The 6,824-nt window shown below is 45.1% G+C and overlaps 1 pseudogene; it reads right to left on the bottom strand.

The window, feature by feature from the left end:
* Positions 1 to 1,088: 1,088 nt before the first annotated feature.
* LOC129679944 (arylacetamide deacetylase-like 4 family member 1) lies at positions 1,089 to 4,183 on the bottom strand (annotated as a pseudogene).
* Between the last annotated feature and the right edge of the window lie 2,641 nt (positions 4,184 to 6,824).

Here is a 6,824-nt window from a genome sequence, read left to right on the forward strand (position 1 = left end):
GATGGCTCAGTGGTTAAGAGTTTTTTTTTTTTTTTGCTTTAAAATTTTTTTAAATTAATTACAGTTTATTCACTTTGCATCCCAGCTGTAGCCTTCTCCCTCATCCCTTCCCAATCCCACCCTCCATCCCTCTTCTTCTCCTATGCCCCTCCCCCAGTCCAATGATAGAGGAGGAGTGGTTAAGTTCTTTCAGGGGACTTGAGTTCCAAGCACTGTCTGAAATTCCAGCTCCAGGGACTCTGAAGCCTCTGATCTTCAGTGGCACCTGCACTCACATGTACGTAAGCCCTCCCCCTAAATACACACAAATAAAAATAATAATGATAAATCTTTAAAGATATGGTTCTCTCATCATGTAGAAAGAATCTCTTGTGTACTGTATGGAAGCATTGCTTGTCAATGAAAGCTGATGGTCTCTTAGCTGAGGCAGGAAATAGGATATGGGAGTTCTGACAGAAGAGAGGAACTCTGGGATAGAGTCAGAGGTGAGATTCACCCAGACTCTGAGGAAGAGAAATGCGTGAACCTGAGGAGAGGTATCCAGCCGTATGGCACACATAGAACAGAATAAACAGGTAAAATAAATTATGAGCTGGTCAGGGAACAAGCCAAAACTTATGGCTTAGGCATTTATTCACAGATAATAAAGTCTCAGTGTCATTATTTAAGGAACTGGGGCATGAGTGGAAAAGCCTAAAGTCCACGGTTGCAATGACGTAAGCAGAATATTGTTTAATTTTTAATGAAGATGGCCCCTTAAGGCGGTCTGGTTGCTTTGTTTTGTTTCCTGTGCTGGAGATGGAACCCAGGGCTTTGCTCATGCTAGGCAAGTGCTCTGCCAGTGGAACAGTTTCTTTGGCTTTACGTGAGGATTTCTCTAGGGATACAAATTGAACCCCAGGTTCAGCAATTTTCTAAACTAGACAGTCAGCTGTAGAACTGGGGCTGGTAGTTCTTCATGGAGAATAGAACAAGCCTAGGCAGTTTATGGAGGAGAGGCCTGGCTTACTGACCCCGGGCATCTTTGTAAGATGAAGGCAAGGATATCAGGGCTGAAACAGCAATTGTTGTTTATATGACAATTTTTGTTATGCCAGAATCAGGGGACCCTCAGAGATCACCAGGAGACAACTCTGCCGGGAGCCAAAGCTATCTATGGAAGCCAAAGTCAAAGCTATCTAGTGGAGACAAAGGTATCTGCTGAAGCCAAAGTCAACTAGTGAGCCAAAGCTATCTAGTGGAGACAAAGGTAGTTACTGAAGCCAAAGCCAAGTAGAGAGCCATCCTCCAAGTTGTACCAGGTCACAGGGACCCCCTGTTCTTCCAAACACTTCTTGTAGAGCAAGGTGTCATCTCGGAAAATGTCCCGGTTCATGCTCACCAGCAATGTCTCTGGAAGTTGGGCTATGACCTCATCGTCTGCTACAAGGGGAGAAATTCCTACATCCAGAAAGTGTTTGACTTCTAGATAGGCAGCCTTGTTAAAAGGACCAGGAAACTCAGGTTGCTGAATGTTCTTCCTGAACCTTTCAGGAATATTGTCAGAGCCAACAAACTTCTTGTATTTCATCCAGATGTCAGGGGGAATAAAAGCTCCTGTCAGTAAGGCATCTCTCCAGGAGCTGTCAATGTTTAGATACCTATAGATGCAGCTCAAAAGAAGGTTTCTGGTGATGAATGGGACATTGTGGTTCTGCAGATGTGAGGGTAACTGTAAATTGACTAACTGAAGTACTGGATAAATCAGGATTTGAGCCCGGATCTGTGGAAGATCTGGTCTGCCTAAGAAGGTTTGGAGAATGACAGCCACAATTGTACCTCTATGCTGTCTCCACAGAGCACAACCCTGGAGGGGTCCACCCCATAGGCTTTCGGGTCCTTCAGGAAATGGGTTGAGGCAGCTATACAGTCCTGAATAGCAACAGGATGTGGGTAGGCAGGAAGCTTTCGGTACCTGGAGAGGAAAAAGAAAAACAGCATACCAGTATGTGTAGGGGTGGGTGGAGTCCACTTGAACATGGTCCTCTATGCACCTGAGACTGAATGTGGTTACATCCTGAAATGATTGAACAAGTAAGAATAGTTATTCCCCCATTTTCCCTTTGTGTAATTCTGAAGAACTTTCCCAGAGTCAAAACAGCTTGGACTCTCCATGCAGACTCACCTACCTAGAGAGGATCAGGCAGGCCATGAAAGCTAAAGGCTTTGGGCCAGAGAGATAAAAGGGCCTGTTTCCAAGCCTTGTGTCCTGACCTGAATTTGCTGGAAGCCACATGGTGTTGGGGGAGGATGAGGACTGAGGGGAGAGAAGGGGGAGGTGGAAGATTGAGAGAAGAGAAGGGAAGAAGGCAGAGGAGAGGAGGAGGAGGGGAGAGGATGGGAGAGCAGAGATACTAAGGGGAGGGAAGGAGGAGGGGAATTAGAGAGGAGGGGAGAGGATTGATGGGAGGGGAGAGGAGAGGATTTAGATTAGAAAAATGGAGGAGAGAGGAGAATGGGGGAGGGAGAGGAACGAAAGAGAAGAGAGGGGTGGGGAGAGGAGGAGGAAGGGGAGATGAAGTGGAAAGGAGAAGAGAGGGGAGGGAAGGGAATAGTTGGAAGAAAGGACTGAGAGGAGGGGGGAAGGGAGGTGATGAGACTGGAGGGGAGGAGTAACATCTCTCCATACTCAGATACTCTCAGGCATCTCCTCCCAGTCACTTCCTACTGAGGTCCTTGGACAGAGCAGATTCCCCTTCTCTCCCTGAGTGCCGGGAGCCAAAGCTATCTACAGAAGTCAAAGTCAAAGCTATCTAGTGGAGACAAAGGTATCTGCTGAAGCCAAAGTAAATTAATGAGCCAAAGCTATCTAGTGGAGACAAAGGTAGTTATTGAAGCCAAAGCCAAGTAGAGAGCAAAGGTCATTTAGTGGAGACCTAAAGCTATTTAGTGAAAGCGTTATCTAAGACCCTAAATCATGGTGACAGATTGTGAGGACATCCGTTGGTTAGAGCTTCCGTAAGATATCTTTAGAAACCATCCTTATGGTTTCTTACAGGTACAATATTTAACCCATGAAAGCACTCTTCCTATTTCCTGCAGCAGTAAATTAACCTTCCCCGTTTCCTGCCTTCTCCCTATATAAGTTGGTAAAACTTTCTAATAAAGGAGGCTTTGATCAGACGAATAGACTTGGCCTTCATTTCTTGTGCTTCTCGTCCCTTCCCACCCATTCCCTCCAATCTTCTCCTTAGGAACTCTGTTGAAGTCCCTCAGGTCAGGGCACGACTTGATACAAGAGCAAGAGAGCTTTATTAGGAGAGAGATAGAACTTGGGACCCAAGTCTCACTGATGCAGCAGTAGAGAAGTGGGACCCCAAGCAAAACGGCAAGCAGGGTGGTTCATGCCTTGACATTACAGGATTGGGTAAAAGCCATAGTGGCAAGGTGACCTTCTAGATAATCACAATTGCCATTCTTCTAAACTACATCTGGAACGTTGGGGAGACTTTCCCTAACCAATTCTCATTGATTATTGCCAGGGAGATTGTCTCTATTTTCTGTCAAGTATTTATTTTGTGATATTTCCTGGAGGCTGTTCCTAGGAGAGGTAACTTTGTTTTTTGCCAAGCGCACATTCTGTGATATTTCCTGGTACAAGAGTTCAGCTCCCAGTCAAGATGGCTCCTCATTTCAAAGTGGAGTCACCCAGGCTAATTTAAACTCTTCATTTTAACACAGTTCAGCAGGCTTGGCAGCAGTGGTTTCTTCCCACTCAGTCTCCTCAACAGACCCAATAGTTGATCTTGATGAGATTTAGAATAACTAAGGAAATAACTACCTGCACCTGTCTGTGAAGGGATTTCTGGATTAGCATAGTTGAAGGCAAGCAACAACACTCCTTAGATTGGTGATCCAGACTGAATGAAAACAAAGAAAGGAGATCAGGGATAGGGAAGTGGCTCAGTGGTTGAGTACTTTCTGTTAGAGGGTGTCCTCTTCAGTCTCTACAGCCTCTGCTACTAGGAGTCTCTTTCACATGCTCCCAGGAGCCTACCCTGAGTTAGGTCTCTAGCTTGTCATAGTGATGTCCCCACCCTCAGTTTCTCTTCTCTACAGGCCTTCTGTCCTCTCACCAGGTCTGATCTCTACCCTCTTAACTCTCTGAGACCCCTCTCCTACCTTGTTCCCTCTTTTCAGCCATTACTACTATCAATTTTATCTCCCTTTCTGAGTGAGATTTATGCATCCTCCCTTGGATCCTCCTTCTTACTTATCTTTTTTGGGTCTGTGCCTTGAAGTATGCTTATCCTGTACTACATGGCTAAAATCCCTGACACTGTAAAGGATACTCTGCTAAGCTTGCAGACAGGAGCCTGACAGAGTTGTCCTCTGACAGGCTCTACCCAGCTTCACTTCAAAACAGGTTCTGAGACTCTCAGCCAAACACTGGGTGATGCATAGGGAATCTTGTGGAAGGGTGGGAAGAAAGAGAAAAGGACCTGGAGGTGACAGGAGCTCCACAAGAAGACCAACAGAGTCAACTAACCAGGGCCCAGAGGGACTTACTGGGATTGAAGCACCAACCAAGAACCATGCAGGAACTTGACCTAGGCCCCCTATTAAGATGTAGCAGATGGGCAGCTTAAGCTTCGTGTGGGGATTCTAGTAAGGGAAGTGGGGAGTGCATCGGACATGGACCCACTTGTCAGCTTTTTGACCATGTCCCCCTGGTGGGACTGCCTTGGATAGGCCATAGGGGAAGAGGACATGCTCAGTCCTGATGCAACTTGATGAGCTGGGGTGGATGGGAAATGAAGCTCCCTTTTGCTGGGGAAAGAGGAAATAGGAGGGAGAGGAAGGGAGGGAGGGACTGGGAGGGGAGGGGGTGAGGCTACAACAAGGATGTAAAGTGAATTAAAAAATATCAAATAGAATTACACACACAAAAGAGTCCTTTCTGCTATTTCAAAGGACCTGAATTTGGATGTAGCACCCACGTTGGACAGCCTGTAACTCCAGCTCCAAAGAAACCCAATGGCTGGCCTCCCTGGGCACCTGCACTCACACCCACATACCCATACACAGATACATACATGCATAACTTTAAAAAATAAAATAAACAAGACTAAGGTAGACTAATCTTTATTAGATTAGATTTCTAGGATAAATTGTTGACTGAAACAGCACAAGATGAACAGCATACAGATAATAATGTATTTTTATGTAATTACATTTGCCCAAATCATATCTCAAAATAATATATATACATATATATATTTATAGGTACATATGAATAAGCAGGTTTTAAAGGATTTGCAACATCACATTTAAAACAAAATCAATCCTAGCCCCCGAGAGGCAGAGGCAGGCAGATCTCCCAATTCGAGGCCAGCCTGGTCTACATAGTGAGTTGCCGTATAGCTATGGCTACACAGAGAATTGTTAACTATATGTTATATTGGGGGTGGGGATTATTCAATTCACCCATTCTAGCTCCCAAATAAATGACATAGACACTCACTAGATTTATTAATAAGCTTTAGGCTCTGTAACTGGGCATATAATCCATTAATACTAATCCTCTAAGCTAGTCTTGCTATTTCCCAGCTCTGGGCCTCAAGTTACTTGCCATATTGGTCCTTCCTGAGCTGTTTCCGCTGTCAGGTTCAGTCCTTAATCACCACATCACTTCTCTACCTCTACTTCTTTCTCCTGTCTGTCCCTCTCGATTCCTACCTGAGATCCCAAGACCATGAATGGAAGTTCCACCTACCTCTTGCCAACTATAGGTTGTTCAGCTTCTTTATTAACCAGTCAGAGATAATTGGGGAGCAAAGTTTACACATTGATTAATGAACGTGACACAATGCCCACATCTGGATGGCAACCAGATCTTGGGGCCCAGAATTCAGCATCTGAATGCACAGTAACCAGACCAACCCCCAACAGAGAAACCCTGTCTTGAAAAGCCAAACCAAAATAAATTAAAAAATAAATTAAATAAAGCAGAAGCCAGACATAGTGTCACATGACTTTAATCCCAGGACTCAAGAGGCAGAGGCAGGTTTATATCTGCGAGTTTGAGGCTTCCGAGGGAACAGTGACTAGACCCAGTTTTAAAAAAAAAAAAAAAAAAAAAAAAAGATCTGAAAGGAGGCTAAGAAAAATATGTTGAGGTGGCAGGCATGTTCAGCAGTTAAGAGCACTGCTTACTATGGCAGAGGACACAGAATCTGTTCCCAACACTCACGTCGGCCAGTCCACAACTGCCTCTAACTCCGGTTTCCGGGCTCTGATGCTCTCTTCTGCATCCCCTGCTGCGGGCAGAGCACATGTGTGCACATATATGCAGGCAAACATTCAGTCACATAAAAATAAGTAAGTCTTATTTTTTAACCTTATTTTTAAAAAGTAGATGTTGGCCCTACTTCTAATATTTTAAGGCTTTACTTAGAAGGAAGATGTGTTCATGTGCCACTAATGTAACTGGCAACTGTTTGGTTTTGGTATTGTACCTAGGGCCTCATGAATGCTGGACAGGCCCCCTATAGCTGAGCCACACCCTCAGCCACCAGGCACACTGCATTTAAAGCAAAGACATGGACATGTTCTGATTTCAGGTGTGCCATGTTCTAAAATTGTTCCCTAGGAAGGAGTTTGCCTCTCTGTCTCGGGGTTAGGCTTGGTCATGTGTCTGCCGTTGGCCATGTGGGCAGGAGCCATGCATGCCCCTCAGTGAAGAGGTTTGGACAGAGGAGTGAGGATTACAATATTCTTTCTTTTGCCACAAGACCAAAGATGTTTGGCCTAGAGCCTGCCCCTTACGCTATTAGGGTGTCTGG

Source organism: Psammomys obesus, unplaced genomic scaffold (genome assembly GCF_907164565.1).
Source record: "Psammomys obesus unplaced genomic scaffold, mPsaObe1.curated_primary_1811, whole genome shotgun sequence".
Taxonomy (NCBI): domain Eukaryota; kingdom Metazoa; phylum Chordata; class Mammalia; order Rodentia; family Muridae; genus Psammomys; species Psammomys obesus.